At 42.9% G+C, this 20,053-nt stretch overlaps 1 long non-coding RNA gene across 1 annotated transcript in view; it reads right to left on the reverse strand.

Moving 5' to 3' along the window:
* The window catches only part of LOC129655180 (uncharacterized), a 60,533-nt gene extending 57,865 nt beyond the window's left edge, over positions 1-2,668 (reverse strand). Inside the window, exon 1 of the long non-coding RNA XR_008715804.1 lies at positions 2,649-2,668. This is a non-coding gene — a long non-coding RNA (uncharacterized LOC129655180). The remainder of the gene's footprint in view (positions 1-2,648) is intronic.
* Positions 2,669-20,053: the final 17,385 nt, after the last annotated feature.

A 20,053-nucleotide genomic window follows, 5' to 3' on the forward strand; every position in this document is an offset into this window, starting at 1 on the left:
GCACTGGCAAGTGGATTCTTTACCACTGAGCCACCAGGGAAGCCCCTAGACCTCACATATGGATGCTCACAAATGCACTTACAACTTAAAAAAGAGGAAATATTATATAATATTCCTGCTAAGTCTGGGATAGCCTCTTAACAGGAAGCAGGGCTTGCTCTTTACTCCCTGTATTCCTGTGATCCCACACGCTGTCACTTCTTGTCACCATTTGTGTTTTCCTTATTTTTAAAGAAACAAACCCCTAAGGTGTGTATGTGTGGGTGTGTATGAGTATACATATGTGTGTGTGCACTGGCCCAGAAGTTTACCACCCTCTTCTCTGACGATTCACATAAATATGAATTCTATTTGAAAATCGACCTTGATTAAACTAAACTCATCTAATAACTTGTGCCATCCATTTAATGGTAGATAAAATAAAGGAAAATTACATTCTTCTTCACTTAAACACTAAGCTTTTTTAATTGTTTTATTTTTAAAAAACTAATTTCCCCCTGTAATTATCAATATATCTCCATCACCCCAGGAAATAAAAAGACTCCTTTCAGGGGCATTTTTAACACCTGTAAATCCCACAGATGTTAGAATGAGTCTGTGAGAGCTAAAGAGGAAAAGTGCTTGTTTTATAGTCTGGCAGTTTCTCAGTTTTCTTTTTATTTTTTAAATCCTTTCATTGTATTTTTGATTAGTACTGGATAAATAATGTTTGGCTTAAAAATCCCTACTGTATGATTAAACTCAGCATTCTTGCTGTCAGTTTCCCAGGCTGAGCATTTAATAAAAACACATCTGGGTCTCAATGCTAAGAACCAATATGGTCATTTACAGAACTGAAGGGACCTCATTTTCACTTTGCAAAGGAGCACACTGAGGTCTAGAATGATACCATGATTTTCATACATGGGGTTGTACAACCTTTTGCACCATTCTGGACCATCACAGCTACCCCTGACCTTCACATCCTCATCCCCTGGCATGTACACACACACACGCACACACACACATAGGGTGGGATGTACTGTTAAAACTAAAACATTGGATATCCTAAAAAAATACAAAAGTAAAAGTTTTAATACTAATCATTTATTTCTTCAACAATTATTTACTGGACATCTAAATCTATCTACTGGGCATTGCCATTTTGATACCTTATATTTTAAGCTTATGATAGATATTATTTTCTTCTGCTGATGGAAAGAAAGAAAGCACTTGTAGACTTGCTTGTTGTGATCACCAGAAACTTGACTGCCAAGATAAGATACCATGAGGTTCAGATTTATGTTGGTAACAAAACCTGGGAATTCTGTTCTCTGTTGTTTGTTCATTTAACTCTGGATTTTACAAAGACACCAGAGGATTTGTTGAAGTCATCAAAGCCTGACTGTGGAAGAGAACACACTATGGTTGGCTAGGCAGTTAACTAAAACATGATTGTGGACCATAAATTGTTAAGGTTTCCCCCCGTAAGTCACACCACCAATGGAGATAGAACAGTTTCTTGAATTAGACAGCTCTAAGAACATACATCTATTTCTGCTTTATTGACTATGCCAAAGCCTTTGACTGTGTGGATCACAATAAACTGTGGAAAATTCTGAAAGAGATGGAAATACCAGACCACCTGACTGGCCTCTTGAGAAACCTATATGCAAGTCAGAAAGCAACAGTTAGAACTGGACACGGGACAACAGACTGGTTCCAAATAGGAAAAGGAGTACGTCAAGGCTATAGATAGTCACCCTGCTTATTTAACTTCTATACAGAGTACATCATGAGAAATGCTGGGCTGGAGGAAGCACAAGCTGGAATCAAGATTGCCGGGAGAAATATCAATAACCTCAGATATGCAGATGACACCACCCTTATGGCAGAAAGTGAAGAGGAACTAAAAAGCTTCTTGATGAAAGTGAAAGAGGAGAGTGAAAAAGTTGGCTTAAAGCTCAACATTCAGAAAACAAAGATCACGGCATCTGGTCCCATCACTTCATGGCAAATAGATGGGGAAATAGTGGAAACCAGTGTCAGACTTTCTTTTTGGGGGCTCCAAAATCATTGCAGATGGTGATTGTAGCCATGAGATTAAAAGACGCTTACTCCTTGGAAGGAAGGTTATGACCAACCTAGATAGCATATTCAAAAGCAGAGACATTACTTTGCCAACAAAGGTCTGTCTAGTCAAGTCTATGGTTTTTCCAGTAGTCATGTATGGATATGAGAGTTGGACTGTGAAGAAAGCTGAGCACCGAAGAATTGATGCTTTTGAACTGTGGTGTTGGAGAAGACTCTTGGGAGTCCCTTGGACTGCAAGGACATCCAACCAGTCCATCCTAAAGGAGATTAGTCCTGGGTGTTCATTGGAAGGACTGATGGTGAAGCTGAAACTCCAGTACTTTGGCCACCTCATGCGAAGAGTTGACTCATTGGAAAAAACCCTAATGCTGGGAGGGATTAGGGGCAGGAGGAGAAGGGGACGACAGAGGATGAGATGGCTGGATGGCATCACTGACTCGATGGACATGAGTTTGGGTAAATGTGATGGACAGGGAGGCCTGGTGTGCTGCGATTCATGGGGTCACAAAGAGTCGGACACAACTGAGCAACTGAACTGAACTGAACTGAAGAACATACTCAGGTCCAGCACTTACCTGCTAGGTGAACTTCAGCAAGTTAATTCACTCTTCTGAGCCTCAGTCTCCTCATCTGAAAAATTAAAATAATCCCACTTAGCTCCAAGTCTTGTCAGGAGAGGAAATGTAACCATGTAGTAAAGCTCTCAGCATACCCTCCCCCCCTCCTTGGGGCAATCACTCTTCACATTAGGCCCTTTCCTTTCATCTTTCCTATTCCCCACATGGCAGGGGACTGCACAAGAGTAAGAAAATCCAGGGGGATGAAAAGGAGGAGGGGATGAAGGCAAAAACATAGGAGCTGGGGAATGGTAAAAGAGTGGCTTGGATGCCAGGAGCCAAAGAATAAGAAAGGGAGAGCCTGCCAACAAACAGCAAGTAGGGCTCTGTCTAAGAGCCCTCCTCATGCAATGTCAGCAGCTTCAGAAGAAGGCCTTAGAGAAGCTTCAGCTTTCTCCGACCGAATCTTGAAGATCAGCTGGTATCACTTCCATTGCATCCAATTGGTTACAAGCAAGTCATGAGGCCACCCAGATACCAAGGTGAAAAATTAGATTCATCCTTGAAGTTGGAGGGCAAAGTCACTTTTAAAAGCCATCTGGGATGGGTCTATCACTGCAAAATAAAATCTATAGCTGAGAACTTGGGGTGGAAATCTGATGAACTCCCCATAGTATGTTAACCTAAAATATCCAGTTTCAGCTTTAAGGTCAAAAGTGCTTTTGTCACCATTGAGATATCCTTTGCCCAGATCTTAAGGTTTTTGTCCACTCTCTTCAACCCTGCTTCCTGCCATCCTAGTCAGAGGTCATATAGTTGACTCTGGCTGTCCCAGAAGGATAGCAATTTGGGGCATTGATCTATAAAATTTCTAAATTAACACTTGGATCTAAAAAAAAAAATCTCTGTACATGTAATGATTACTGAACTTCTCAGAAATCCTCTAAGGTAGCATGCTATATATCACTGGAACAAATGATTCAATAAGCTCCCAGCAGTGGGAAATAATACTCAAAAAGGGGTGTGCTTAAGTAACCAGAGGGTCACTGAATTGCCTTCTCAGGAAGATGGGGCTGGCCAGCTGAGAACTTTTGCTTTCCTGGGTGGATTATACAAGTCTGGGGCCAGAACTGAATGGCTCCTGAGAGTGAGAAAGAGGCAAGATGCTGCCACTAGGGGTCCTTCATCTCTGCCCATTCTTCAGGGAAATCTCAGCCACTCCTCTAAGAAAATATTAAATAGATAATTAAAGGATGATATGCCACTGTCTTGATCTTGGACTACAGATCCATTATTATCCAGCCATCAAATCCCCTGCCAAAGGAACCCTAGGTCAATGTTAGGTGATGGCTCCAAAGCTGGAGCCATGGGCTTAAGACTTGGGTCAGGTCTGCCTTCTACAGGCTTTGCTCTCTGGAGTTTACTCTGTACTCTCAAAGCTTTCATGTCAATCTCGATCCATTTTTCTTATTTTAAAATAAGGACAATAAAAATCCTTATCTCCATAGCATTGTTATATGAACTCAATTAGATAGTGCCCATCAGCAGGCAGTGAATACTGGAAGTCATGCCATTGCTGTTGGGCCGTAGTGGTATTTTTATCCCTCTTCCTAAGCACTTGCACACCTGCATTCACTGGCCACAGAACAGTCTCAGAAGGACACAGGGTAGATCACCTTTGCCATTACAAAACTCTCCCTGTCTACAGAGAGTTTGGATAATGGTTCCCAAATTAAATAAAGCACAAAGATAATCTACCATCTCAGAACACACAGTACTTGATATCTCTGAGCAGAGAGCTTGCATTCTCCTGGAACCATCTTTCTACTTTGGCGACAGAGGCACTTTCAGATGAATGTAAGTTTCAATAGAGGCAGTGCCAACATTCAGTTGTGACGAAGCTACCAGCCAAGCCAGTGGAATTATTAGGGATGATATTTCAAGAAGACAATAAATGTTGATGGAATGTGAAACTCTGCAATGCTTGAACTTCACTTATCAGCATGGTCTTCTTTAGCATGAGGGGCAAGCCACATCATTTCATAAGCCTGAATGTCTTCAGACATCAAACCACCCAGGCCTCTCCTAGGAAAAAATCACAGACCAACGGGCTGCACTGAAGATGATTCAGAGGAGATGCTACCTATCCCTGCATCTCCTGCATGTTCTCCCCTTTACAGCTGTAAACAAGCCGTGAAATGGGGTGAGACATTTGTGAACCAGATTTGCAGCTGCTTCATTACTCTGCTAATATCAGTATTAATTTTTGTAAGGTTCTGTTTTCAGAGCATCCAGCTAGAGGTGCAGCTAGTACACACCCTGGTGTTTGGCAAGGGGATTCATGAGCCTGCTCCAAAGGCACCTCCCTGCCACTTCCCCTGTGACACCATGCACAAATCTGGTTCAAGCCCAAGACAGCAGGGAGAGAGGAGGGGAACCAAAGTCAAGACACTTCTTGCAGGCCAGATCACAGAAGCTGAAAAACAAGTACCTGGGTATTATGCGCCTGCCTCTCTGGTGTTTTCGCCGCCAAGTTCCCACTTGGCCACATGTGCATGTTTAATTAAAGTTCTGCTTGTCACCTCCTGCAAGTCATTAATAATGATGCTCTGTAGATACCAGCCCATCTCAGAGCCTGCCAGAAGCATGCCACTGGACGCCATCTCCCAGCCGGACCACGGTCGCCCACCGGCTGCTCACATGGCCTTCCAACCGGGTTTCAATCCATGAGACAGACCTCAGTACCAGCCTGGTAGAATTCATCTTTGAAGTGAGATTTCTGGATACATCCATTTCATTTCCTTCAACCCACTAATGTTGTGGAGTTTTTTTTTTTTTTTCTTAATTCTATTAAAAAATGCAATTAAATTTGTCTCATGGAATTTGCTCTTTAAAAATCCAGACAGCTGCTTGCTCATGGTGGCATTATGCTCTTGATTCTTTCGCAATTTTTTTCTTCATCTCCATTCCATTACTTTACTGAGGATTAAAGACAGGCTTACCAGATGGCAAATGCCAGGATCTCTTTCCACCCCCACCTCCGACTCAGAAGAATAGTATCATATCGGCCATAATACGCAGCCCAGGTTCCTCTCTGCAGCTCTTAGAAGAGAGAAGCAATTGTTTCATTTGAATTCATTAGCTAATGTCCAAAATACAATTAAGAGGCAGGAAGTTAGAAATGATTAAAGCTAAGTACTGCTTACAGAACCTTCCTGGGTACACCGCAGGTCCCGCCCCCCGCCTTCCCACCTTCCCCTCCCATGCCTCAGTTTCTCCCTCTCTTCCATCTTTCTTGCCTCCTCCATCATTTCTCAGCCATAAAGCATTCATTAGGCTGGGAAGCAAATGAGGTAATGTCTGTGGAGAGATGGCCGTGCGTTTCCAAAGAAAGACACCATATAAAAAGCATTCTGATTGCTAACAGGGATGCTGAGGACTTGGCCTGACTGGCTTTATAAACTATTTAACTGCCGGCTTCTTGCAAAAACTATTTTTATCACTTAATTACACAGTTTTCTTATTAAATAACAATGCAAAAGCACTCTTCGCTCATTTTCTTGTCATGATTAATTGAATCTGCTTCCCTTTATTAACAGTCCAGTTATCCTCTGGTCTCACCCAGCCTGCTAGACTAGTCACAGCCCCATGACAGTTTAGCTCCTTCGAAATATTAACCCATTCTACCTCCGATCTTGTCTTTGTCCAGAATCCTTGAAATATTCTTTCTCTCACTAACATGTGTGTCTGTGTCAGACGTTGCCCAGAGAATGACTTCCCTTCTGTACTTTTTCCACGTGCCCTCCACCAGCAGGCACATTTTCAGGAGTAGACTGGATTTAAAGGCAGCCCTGGGTCATGCATGGGGAGGAGACAAGAGTGTCAGAGAGAGAGTGCTGTTCAATTTCCAGACAGGCACGTGTGTCAGGTGACCAGGACTGGGGAGAAGAAGTAAGAGCAGAAAGGCTAACATCAATGGCATTCACTGTGCTGTGGGACTTTTCTAATATTATTCATTATTATAATTAATATTATTTTAAATTATTACTATGTGCTTATCCCTTGACATGGAAATGGGACATATGATAGCCCCTCATGGTATTGCTTGAACCCACAGAGAAACACTAGAACTTTGAGAAGAAAAAAACCACAATGCTTGAGGCCAAGTAGTTAACCATAACAATTACAGAAATGGTAACAGAAAAAGTAATTTTATGTGCTTTTTAAAAATTTATCCCTTGTGGTCAGTAGGCAGCCTTGAAAATAACTGCCTCCCAATCCCTGCCTCCCAATATTCACTCCTTGTGTAATTCCCTCTCCTTGAGTGTGGGCTGAACTTATGGGTCCACTTAGAATGAATAAAATCTACATAAACAATGAGATGTAAAACCCAAAATTGGGTTACTCGAAGTCTGTATCTTCTTTCTTGGATGCCCTCTCACTTGCTTGTTGACTCAGGAAAGCCAGCCACCCTAGGATAAGCTGCTCTATGATTAGACCCAGGCAACAGAGACCTGAGCATAGCCATTAAAACACTGAGGCCCTCAGTCCTATGGTGCAGGAGGAGCACAATCCTACCAATAACCACAGGAGTCAGCTTGCAAGCAGGTCCTCTCCTAGTCAAGACTACAGATTAGACGGCAGCCCCAGTGCAACCAGAGAGCCTGAGGAGTGCAACCACTGAGAAATCTGACAGCAGCACTCAGCTAATTCGCACCCATGGTTTGGGTTTTCTAAGTTACTAAATTTGGGAGTAATTTGTTAGCCAGCAACTGATAACTCATACACAACTCCCCCCTCCCCCATAAAGTTAATCCAGAATTACATGATTTATTACAATGATGGGGAGAAAAGTGTGCTACTTTCCTATCTTTTACTCATAAAATTATTAATCAATCCAAACCCTTTTTCTTACTGGATATGATCTTAAAAACTTCTCAGCACAACTCTCTAAGTAGCTCTCCCCAATTCATTGGGTTGGCTGATGAGATAAAACTTAGTTGCCATTGTTCCCTGAACAGCGTAAAGAGAAGACTCAAAGTTAGGAGACCTGATTTCTGCTCGCAAGCCAAGAGACTTTAGGTGAATCATTTATACTCTTTAAACTTCATTTTCAGCTTCAATAAAATGGAGATTATCTGTTGGATGCTTTGAGATACAAGGAACAGAATATTCAACCAAAAATAGTCTAAAGAGGATCCCTCTTCATTGCCAGGCATTTGTCTTCAGTGTGTTAACATCTCCCCTTTGGCCACAAAATGGTTATAGCAGCTCCATATCCTCCCAAAATAATGCTTTCAGGCATGAAAAGGAAGCATTCTTGTCTCCTGATTTAAAATTGAGGGAAAATTTCCCACCAAAACTCCTATCAGAGTTCCCCAGACACCACATTGGCCAGATGTGGCTTACAAACCTATAACTTAAGTAATCACTGATGAGGAGTTAAGATGACCCTGATCAACTTAGACCACACCCATTTCACCCCTGAGGCTAGGAGAGGACCCAGCTTTCATGAAGCAGATGACCTCTGGAGAAGAGTTGGCAAATTTTGAGCTTCTCGCCACATAAATAAAAAGGAGGAGTCTGCTGATGGTTGGTCCAGGTAGGTTGTGCAGGTTCTGCTGGAATATAAGACACGTGATGCTTAATCCAAGAAAATCTTATTTCTTGCTCATGTTACATACTCAGTTCAAGTCAGTGAGGGCCAGAGTATCCACAGCATAGGGCCGTAGGACTGGCTGCAACGGCAAGAAAATTTGCAGGGATCTTTCCTGCTGTGTTACTTTCATGCACGCTTCTTTGTCCAGAACCAGCCAATGACCCCACTTAACTGCATGGGGATTGGAAAGTATAGCCTTCCACAGACCAAGAAGGAGAAAAAAATAAATGGAACAGGAATGGTTTTGACCCCAATAAGCAAACAACATTGTCTACAGTAAAATTTTATCTCCTCATAAGGCTTTTGGGGTTCAAATGGAATAGCTTATTTATTTATTTCTCCAACATTCATTATAAAATGTACCAAGCCCTGGACTGGGACAGTCACCATCTTCCTTGCAGATATGACAGCTAAGAAGTTATTCAAGTGGCTGAATGCCCTTCAGAATTTGCGTTTTTCTTCCCCTTTCAGGTCCTGAGTGCTTACCTCACAAATTTCATCTTCCTGCTCTTGGTTTCAACTTTGTCTTTCTGTTATTAGTTTCAGAGTGTTTTCCATGCCCTCAGGAGGGGTCATGGCCAGAAACAGAAATAACCTAGAGTAACACAGTGTTACAGCAACAGCTGCTGGGACAACTCTGTAGGTAATTCACAGACTCCATCTTTTTCCTTAATCTCCTTCAGTTCACAGAATGTTTGAAGAACGAGTTTTGGGTTTTGGTTTTGGTGTTTTGGCCAGGCCATGCAGCATGCGGGATCTTAGTTCCCCCATCAGGGATCAAACCTTTCGTTCCCATGGCTTGGTTGCCTCATGAGAGAGCAGAGACTCTTGCTTGTGTCTAACAGTTCATTCACGTCCCTCCTCCTTTAACCAACATCATTAGAGCTAGTTTCACCCCTTTCACAAGTGTCAGCTTCTTAAAGAAAGTGACATGATACTGTGAGCGTTGACTAGCCTGCAGTTACAGAAAGACCCACAACTTCAGCGACATCATACAAACTACTTGCTAGGATTACCTGCTCAGTTCAGGTCTGCAGGGAAGGACTTCTCCACGTGGTCAAATGAGACCCAGCCTAATGGTCATTTTGCATTTTCAACCATGTTTTCTAGAGTTGCCCTGGGTACTGACAGTTCCACAAACCAGAGAGAAATGATCATGGACAGTGCACAAAGGAGGTGTCCAGAGCTTTGGGCCTGGAAATCACATCTGTCATTTCTGCTCATGTATCATTGGAGAGAACTCAGTCACATGACCACACCTAACTACAAGGGAGGCTGGGAAATGTCATTTAATTTTGTGCCCAGCAAGAAAAGAGAACAGATTTTGGTGGATAGCTAACAGTCTCCCCCACACTCACCCACACAACTTCCTATTTTTCAACTTGGCAAAAGCTGAGATCACAGAGTATTTCTATAAAGCAATGTACTCTTTGGCCTGCCAAGGCAATGCTCTTTCTGGGAGAGGATTCACAAACTTCATGATGCAATTAATGGGCAAAGACCTGACTCACAGCCCATTTTTCCTACCATATCCTTTCACCTAAATTTTTGATCAGGTCCTCTACTTCTAGACAGATAATCTCAAGGACATGAAGTAATCTAAATATTACCAGCATGGAGAGACACCGGTGGATGTTTCTTATGTAATAATTACCCTTTTTCAAGCAGTAACCAAAGGATAAAGGCTTACGTGAAACACACTTCATCAGCCACAAGACTTGGGGAAAAGATGCTTCTCTAAGTGACTGTATACGTTCATTCACTGAACAAATGTGCATTGAACACCCAGAGTGTGTCGGGCACTATGTTAGGCACTGGCCTTACACTGATGAACCAGACTGATGTGACCTCCTGAACTTTATAGTCTAGATTTAGAATAGAGCATCTATACAAATATAAAGTAAGTGTACGTACCATAATTGTATTGTTGTTTAGTCGCTAAGTCACGTCTGATTGTTTGCGACCCCCATGGACTATAGCCCACCAGGCTGCTCTGTCCATGGGATTTTCCAGGCAAGAATACTGGAGTAGGTTGCCATTTCCTTCTCCAGTGGATCTTCCTGACCCAGGCATCAAGCCCATGTCTCCTGCATTGGTAGGGGGATTCTTTACCACCAAGCCACAAGGGAAGCCTTATACATCATGATAAGTAATTATAAAAGAAAATTGGAGCCAAAGCAGAGAATGACAGCAGAGGTAGGAGGGGTGACATATAAGTTAAGACCTGAAGTTTCAGATGTCAGCCATGCAATCAGAATTGAGAAGTAGGCAAGCACTTCAAGTCAAGCACAAGCACTTCGGCATGTGCAATGGCCATGAAAATAGGAGCTGGGCATGACTGGGGAATAGAACAACAGCTGGTGTGGCTGAAGCTGGAGAAGGAAAATTGGGGGAAATGAGACTGGAGGAGTAGAGGATTGTAAAGAATTCTGTAGGTCAGGATGAGGAATTGGAATTTGAATCTAAATAAAATGGGAAACCATTTGCAGGGGCTTTAAGTAGTAGAGGGACACGACTGCACACTGCGTTCATGTGCTAGACTGCCGTAGCAAAGCACCACAGACTGAGTAGCTTATTAAATAACAGAAATTCATTGTCTCATGGTTCTGGAGGCTAGATGTCTGAGATCAAGGTGTCCATAGGCTTGGTTTCTTCTAAGGCTGGGAGGGAAAGCCTGTTTCATGCCTCTCGAAGCTTCTGGTGGTTCGCTGGCAATCTCTGGCATTCCTTATGGATGGTTTCTCCTTGTGTCTTCACATCATCTTCCCTCAGTCTATTTCTCTTTCTCTCATGGCATTCTTTCTATGAGGATGTTAGTCATATTGGATAAGCACCTACCCCATACTCCAGTATGACCTCATCTTATTTAATTACACATGCAATTACTCTATTTCCAAATCAGATCACATTCTGAGGTACTGAGGTTTAAGACTTCAACATACAATTACTGGGGACAGAAGAACAATTCAACCCATAACACACATATTTTACAGTTACTCTCTGCTCAGCATTAATGAGGAGAAGCGGTGGTTAAAGGTTGGAGCGGTGGTTAGAGAGACAAGTTGGAGGGGCAGTGTCATTGTTGTCAAGGTGAGAGGTGACTTTTACCTGGCCTAGGAGTCCAAGGAGATTTAGGGTATATTCTGTTGATCAAACCAGCATGACTGCTGGTAGATTGCATTTCACTGGTGAGGGAAAGGGGTGAATCGAGGATAACTCTTAAGTTTCTGGCTTTAGCAAGAAGAAAGATGGTGATGAAATTTATGAGATGAGGAGGAATTGGGGAATAGAGACACATTTTGGGATAGAGCCCCATAGTTTTATTTTGGATATGTTAAGTTTGAGATATGTACGAACCATCCAAGTAGATAGACCAAGTAGGCAGTTGCATACAAGAATGTGGAGTACAAAGAAGTCTGTGCTACAGATATAAATGTGAAGTCATCAGCATATAGCATATTTAAAATCACTCAGAATGGTTGAAGTAGGGAGTTTCCTCCTCCTGGCTCATCTTGCTCCCCAGCCAGCCCCAGCAGTACCAGCATCTTATCGTGGCACCTCCATGGAGCAGTCCAGTCCTACAAGACATTCAGAACTGGAAGCTCAGAGGCTTTGATGTCCTTTCTCAAGGGTGACAGAGGAATGGGGATCCTGACGGGCTAGTGCCAACCCCAGATTTTTCCATCTTAGGCTCTTCACAGATTCTAGGAGTCCTTGGTTTCTGGAGAAGATAAAGACAGCACTCCCTGTGCTCTCCCGGGTTTATTCCAGGTGTTCACCATCCACACCCTCCAGAACACCCACACAGCCCAAAGTGCATGGCCACCTAAACCACAAGAACACACACACACATACTTCGTCCCTTCGACAGAAATGACCTAAACTTTGTGAGGTTCACATGTCCCTAGAGATGATCTCATTTGCCTGCTTCAAAAGCGCTTTGGTCTGCACAGCCTGTAGCAGCAAATTTACACTTCAAAAAGCAGACAGCTTTTTCCACATCTTATTCACTTAATGGGTGAGAATGTAAAATTAGTTCCGTTGCTGATGAGGACCTTGAGCCAAATGAAAAGTGTTCATTTGTCAGCACAGACTTACAGCCTGAGACATGATTATATAGCTAATCCAATAATGGGTTTTGATGCTGAGCATTTATTTATATACAGTATGTCTTGTTATCTGTTGATAATCAGGACCTACAATTTACTCTTTCTTGTGCGCGTAGTGTGAAATAGCAACATCTTCCAGACATATTGCATTTAAGTACCAACATGCAAACACATACGAGAAGCGCCATCATCAGCAAAATATTTTATTTGCTTTCTTTTAAAAAAGAAGAAGAGGGAACCAGCGCTTAAACTCAGGCTTTTTAAATATTTTAAAATGTAAAATGTACATTTTACATTTAAAATGGATTCAGGACTAAGGGTTAAAAAAAAACAGTCTGAAAATGAGATTTCCTTTATCATCCAGAACCACCCTAATCAAATGCTTTCTTCTTGTTGGTCTCTAAAAACTCTATATGCAGGTCTAATCCTACCCATATTTTTACATATAATGATGGCAACCGAAAAGATACCTGGGGAAAATCTTCACCATGCCACTACCTGACTCTCCAGTTACCTGAATCTTACAGACAACTCTGCTGGTTGTGGAGATGCACATAACTGCCCTGTGAACATGAAAACTGTAATAATTATCTCAGGCAAAACCTTTCTTTAAAAAACAGTAACTTAAAATCAAGTATGAAGCCACCACATTTCTATGAACTCTTGCAGAGGCTACATACTGCTGCATGGTATTGTTTCTCACCCCATGGATGAGTGTAAATGTCTGTCACTAAAATATAGGGACACTTTCGGCCTAATATAAACATAAAATGAATAAAATCCCACGTTTAAAACAAGCAGGCATTTTTATGGGTACCTTCGTGTATGATGCATTGTAACGTATTCCAGCCATAATAAAGCCTTTGGGAAAGGAAAAGCACGTCAGGATTAAGTATTCTGTTAATTGCAAATGTGGAGCACACCTGCGAAATCTGTGAAAAATCCTCCAACACTTGGGGAAAGTCAGAGCCATTGCCTTTCCTTGCTACCATCTCTTGGATAGGCCTAGAAAAATCCAAAGTGGGTGCAGGGAAGGCTCGTCGATGGCCACTTTTTTCCACTTTGTGATCTCCAACCCAAATGAGGTTGAAGGGGCGGGTCACTCTGTGATCGACAAGAAAGGAGGGGGGCAAGCGCACTTTTTTAAGCTGCAATGTATTCTGCAATAAATACTTCAATGTTGGTGCGACATGATGTTTTATTGGATTACACTGGTTTGCGAAAGAAATCACATTGGGAATAGCAAAGCTTGCGGTTTTGTGGGTAATGCGTCTGTAATGGGAGGGCTTTACACTGAAAGAGTGTGGGAGCAGGATAACAAGGCAAATGAGGAAATGGCTAAATGCATGCAAATCTATATTATGGTAATACTCAGCTGCCTAAGTCCAAGAGGTTTTTCTGGTGGTTGTTTTACCTAGGCTGGATAATTCATCAGGTTTTGACTCGGGTAAAGAATAAATGAATCTAGCATACATTACAGTCTTACTTTCGTCTCAGAAACAAATCTTTCTTGTACCAGCCAGTGTAATCTTCAGAGTTTTCCTTATATAAAACACCTCAAGAATAATGCACCTCAGTAAGATTTACACTTTATTACTCTAATGATTCTACAAACACTACCACAATGTGATGAAAGACAGAGCAGTCCCGGACTGATTGAGAGCTAATAAAAATCAGTCCTGAAAACTGAAAAGAGCACCCTTATCATCTTTCTTTCATTTAGAGCTGATTACTAGGGGATTATAATGCAATCACAGCTATGTGTGAGAGGTAGCTATGGGAACCAGTTTTAACTGTTTATCTAGCCAAAGATCTTAATTTAAGTTTGAACACTCTGATTCATTTATATGTAAGACACCAAGGAGACAAAATGCAGAAGAAACAGATGCGCACTTGTTCTTTCCATTTAACTTCATAAGCTACCAGCCAATTTGTCTTTCAGGGACAAAATTAATTTCTGATGACAATGTGAGCAAGTAATAAACTAGAAGTTCCTGTCCTGGGAAACTTGTTAATGCCATGTAATGTTCTGGAGTTATTTAGGAGGGGAAGAAAGAGATTTGCTTCTGGAGTTACAGGGATGTCTGTAACAGGCTTGCCTTTGTCCCAGCCCTTAGTCACTCCTGCAGAGGTTTATGACACCTTTTCTAGAGGTTGAATTGGAAAAGTGCAAAAGAAACCATGAAGCTTACCATTTCTTTCCTAGGGAGTATTTTTCAACTGCTCCTCATTTTCCTTCACATTCCCTCCATGATTCAGATTTGCTCATAGCACAAACCTCCAGTCCACTGCTTTCCAGCCCTGGCGTAGGAGACAGGCAACTCATGATGAGATGGAAATGAGTCACCAGACCTCCTCCTGGGACCCAAGTTGCTACCAGAACACAGCCCTCTGCCTGCAAGTGAGCTGCATGAGGAGTCCAGTGCCATGGCAAACATTCAAGGAGGAGGACGAGGGATGTAAACAAGGAAACCCCAGTCATGGGGTTCAGTGTGTGAATCCACTGCTATCGAGAGAGAAAACACACACACATAAGCTCCCAGAGGGAGAGCAGGACCGGCCACTGTCTCAAAAGCAGGCCATGAAGCTGTCTATGCCCTTGTGTCAGTGATAATAACACTGATGGTAATAGTAATAATAAACAGCATTTATTGAGCACTTACTCTTACCAGAGAATAAAGTGAATACTAGACATACATCATCCCATTTAATTATCACAACAACCCTCTACAGAAGTTATTTCTATGGCCACGTTATAGGCAAGGAAACTGAGTCACATGAAAAGCAATGTGTTCGATACCACAGCTAGCAAGAGGAAACGGCAGCATTTGAACTCAATTGGTCAGGCTTCGAACTCCTATTTTGCTCTCTCCCAAGGCGAACCTTGGCAATCTTTATCTTGGCCAGTATTATTTTCCCATCTCATTATGCATTCAGGTTTTTTAGTGTCTCTAGACTATGTTCTTCCTTGAATCCTGGGCTTCTGTGCTCTGTCTCCCCCCGACCTCCCCAGCCTGCATTTTTCTGCTCTCTGGGGGAACTCCCCACGGCATAATGGCTGTCCATTAGTGTGTTTTTAAAACCTCGCTCTCTCCCATCCTCTGACAGTTTTCATATGCTCCACATGAAGGATCCTTTTCCAGAAATACTTTTGAAGAAAGTCTAAAGTAAGCTGAAAAGTATTACATTTTTCATCTCAACGGGGAAATGGATTTAAGAAAAGGAGAGAAGAGCCTGCAGGTCTTTCAGATTTTAAAAAGAATTCAACACACTGCTGCATTGGCACTGGGAACACATCTATCACAGAAACCAAGAGAGCATCTGCATTTACACGCTGAAACTGTTCCTTCGTCCTTGATCACGATAATGACTTAGAGTTCCGCTGAGCCTTTCATCCAGAGGGACGCCGTGGCCCCTGCAGAAGCCAGCCGGGCACACTGCTTCCTCCACTGCCAAGGCTCACTGTCCTCCAAGGTGAAGGGGGGGAGCTCTACTGGGGGAGAATCAAAAAGGACAGGCGAGTGCTGTAAATTCTATTTCCAAAGGTAGCTATAATAACGACCTGTCCGTCTTTAATTGCCCCATCTGGAACTCGGGCATAACAAGGCAGTCTCAAAGAAACCATCTTGGGCATCAATAACAGTGCATGAAAGAAAGGATGCTTTCAGGGCAGAGAGAAAGCCTTGCCCTGTAAGCACCAGGACGTTTTACTAATTGCCCTATTTCCGGTTTCAAAAACTACTTCAGGGAAGTGGAGGGCATTCCCTAGGACAACAGTCACGGGCTTCCTCTGACCCTCAGGAGTCATGCTTGATGAGAATGAGTAAGAAAAGACAGACATGGGCTGGTTTGTGGTTTTCAGAAAATGGGATCTAGCACAGAGCTGCTGGATTTACTGTGTACAAACAATTGTGTGAAACCTAACAGGGATCACAGGCTGTGCTCCATGGGTTTTAAAAATTCAGGATGAAAGTCAGACTCACTCCCAGCAAAATTCTTTTTTGGAGTTGTCTTTCCCACGTGCAATGAAGTGGCCCTGAGCTGGCGGAGGACTTGGTAGGAGGCACTGCCGGCCCCTCTGTCTGGAATTTCTCTCCCTTCTTTCCCTGCTCATTCCTGCCTTTCCATCACCAGCTCAAGTCATCGTCTCCAGTCAACCTTCCGTGAATTCACTGAAGCTGGGCTAAATGTGCTGTCTTTATGTTTCTACAGTACTGTGTACATCCCTCAGGGACGACACTTTGCCTGTTACGTGATAAATAGGCATCGTTTATAGAACACTTATTATGTGTCAATCTCTGTGTTAAATACCTTACACCTAGGGACTTCCCTGGGGGTCCAGTGGTTAAGACTCCACACTGCCAATGCAGGGGGTGCTGGTTCAACCCCTGATCATGGAACTAAGATCCCACTTGCCATGCAGCGTGGCCAAAAGATTTTTTTTTTATAATAATAAGTACTTTACACATAAATATCTCTTTTCATCCGTACAATCGTCCCAAGTACTATTATCTCCATTTTACAGGTAAGAAAGTTGAGGGTCAGCAAGTTTAAAATCTCAAAACTAGTTTTAAAATCTTAAAACTAGTAAATGGAAAAGCTGCAATTTGAAAGGAGAACGTCTACCTCCCAAGCCTGTGCTCATCCCCACAGGTTCTGCACTCTACGACTGGAATCGTTGTATCCGTTTCAGTATCCCCAGGTAAAGAATCTGCCTACGATGCAGGAGACCAGGGTTCAGTCCCTGGGTCGGGAAGAGCTTCTGGGGAAGGGAATGACAATCTACTCCAGTATTCTTGCCTGGAGAAGTCCATGGACAGAGAAGCCTGGCGGGCTACAGTTCACGGGGTCGCAAAGAGTCGGACACGACTGAGTAACTAACACACACAGCATTGGTACACTATCAAGCATTTATCGGTCCAGGACACACACTTGTTGATCTAAACCGCCTTGGGGAAAGAGTCTGGGGAGCTAACTGACCCATATCATGGTAGCGAGAGTAAACTGGCCTCATTAGCTTGGCATTCTACCAGCTGACTATTCTGATTTGCCTGGGTAACTTGTTTTTTTTAAGTGGAAGCATTTAAGCAGGGTCCTTGGTGTCATGCTGACACACCAGAAAATGTGTTGTCTTCCTGAATTCAGGTGTTCTTTTCACTGAATTCCGTCAAGCCAGTTCTGCATATTGACACGGAAGGTGTAACTTAGAGTGAATCAATTGTCATGCATCACTGCATAATCACTTTTGTCATCCATCACTGTCCTCCATCAACGCTGCTGTCGTCACTGTGGCAGCAAAGGCACGTTTCCCCGGAGGATGAGTATGGATGAACCCTCCAGCACAAGGATTGTGGTGGGAGAGCCCATTCTTGGGGTAACAAGTGTCTGTTCTGACTAACTGACCTTCAGTCCTGCTTAGCCTCCCCTGGTTGAATTCCCAACCAGGAATTCAAGTTCCTCTATCTTGTCTTCACAAATGGTCTCCCTTCCATCCTTTCTGATCATCCCTGCTACTGCCCTAGCCCATGTCTTTTGTTTTTTCATTTAACAACGTATTTACTGGACTATATTGCTTTACAACGTGTTAGCTTCTGCTGTACAACACCGTGAATCAACCATATGTATACATGTATCAGTGACAGACTTTATTTTTTGGGCTCCAAAATCACTGCAGATGGTGACTGCAGCCATGAAATTAAAAGATGCTTGCTCCTTGGAAGAAAAGTTATGACCAACCTAGACAGCATATTAAAAAGCAGAGACATTACTTTGCCAACAAAGGTCCGTCTCATCAAGGCTATGGTTTTTCCAGTAGTCATGTATGGATGTGAGATTTGGACTATAAAGAAAGCTGAGCACCGAAGAATTGATGCTTTTGAACTGTGGTATTGGAGAAGACTCTTGAGAGTCCCTTGGACAGCAAGGAGATCCAACCAGTCCTAAAGGAAATCAGTCCTGTATATTCATTCATTGAAAGGACTGAAACTGAAGCTGAAACTCCAATACTTGGGCCACCTGATGCGAAGAACTGACTCATTGGAAAAGACCCTCATGGTGGGAAAGATTGAAGGTGGGAGGAGAAGGGGATGACAGGGGATGAAATGGTTGGATGGCATTACTGACTCGATGGACATGAGTTTGAATAAACTCTAGGAGTTGGCGATGGACAGGGAGGCCTGGCATGCTGCAGTCCATGGGATTACAAAGAGTCAAACACGACAGAGTGACTGAACTGACTGACTGACTGATTCCCTCCCTCTTAAACCTCCCTTCCACCTCGCCATTCCACCTTTCAAGGTCATCACAGAGCACCAAGCTGAGCTCCCTGTGCTATACAGCAGCTTCCCACTAGCTATCTATTAAATATTTTATACATGCTAGAATCCCAGGGATGGAGGAGCCTGGTGGGCTTCCATCTATGGGGTCACACAGAGTCGGATGAAACTGAAGCGACTTGGCAGCAGCAGCAGCAGCAGCAGCAGCAGTGTATATAAATCAATGCTACACTCTAAATTTGTCCCACCCACTCCTTCCCTTGCTGTGTCCACAAGTCCATTCTCTGCATCTCTGTTCCTGCCCTGCAAATAGGTTCATCAGCATCATTTTTCTAGATTCTATATATATGTATTATGACTCAAAAATCCTACCACTGGGCATATACCCTGAGAAAACCATAACTGAAAAAAACACATGTACATGCAGCACTATTTACAATAGGCAGAACATGGAAGCAATCTAGATGTCCAGCAACAGATGAATGGATAAAGAAGATATGGTACATATATATATATATAATGGAATATTACTCAGCCGCCAAAAGGAATGAAATTGAGTCAGTTGTAGTGATGTGGATGAACCTAGAGACTGTCATACAGAGTGAAGTAATCTAGCCCAGGTCTTGATCAAGTGTCTCTGGCCTTCTGTGGTTCTGTGGTTGCCTTGGATCTTCTTGCAAGCCCCAGCAAATTATGCCCTAACATGACTGGTTCATTATCTCACCCCTCCTGATACTCAAAAGCCATTCATGGCTCTTCATTGCTTTCAAGGTAAAATCTAAAATCAATGGACGTGCAAGCCTTCCACCAGCTGGCATGAATCTACCATTCCCACCTGTGCTCCACTTCTCTCTACTTCAACCTCCAAACCAGCCAGTGGGTCTCCTCACCGATCCTTGCACTGGACCTTATGTCTATCCACCCACACCCTGCCCTTTCTTCAAGGCCTGCCCCAGTGCTTCCTGACGTTTGGAATCCTCAGTAACCTCTCTCAGCATCTCATGCACTTCCTATCCGCCTTCCAGGCCCTCATCATCTTACTGTGGCTGTACAATGCAATCTAATTTTGTGGATATTGGTGTCCAACATCTCTGGTGAAATGACAGCCTCCCTGAAGGCAGAGACCGCCTTTCTCTTTTCCTCTTTTCCACTAGAGCTGTCAGTGTTTCAGTGATTCTATTTAGCAAGACTAATGTTTATACTCACTATACTCACTTATAATAAAATTGGCTTTTATACCCCTGCTAGATAGTAAACTCTTCAAGAAGGAAAACCCTTTCTTTATCTCCATGTAACCCCCACAGCAATTGGCTCAACAAAGACAAAGAGGAGACTACAATATAAATCCATTCTTAAATGTGAGACTTCCTCATTTTCCTG

The sequence above is a fragment of the Bubalus kerabau genome, chromosome 6, assembly GCF_029407905.1.
Source record: "Bubalus kerabau isolate K-KA32 ecotype Philippines breed swamp buffalo chromosome 6, PCC_UOA_SB_1v2, whole genome shotgun sequence".
NCBI lineage: Eukaryota > Metazoa > Chordata > Mammalia > Artiodactyla > Bovidae > Bubalus > Bubalus kerabau.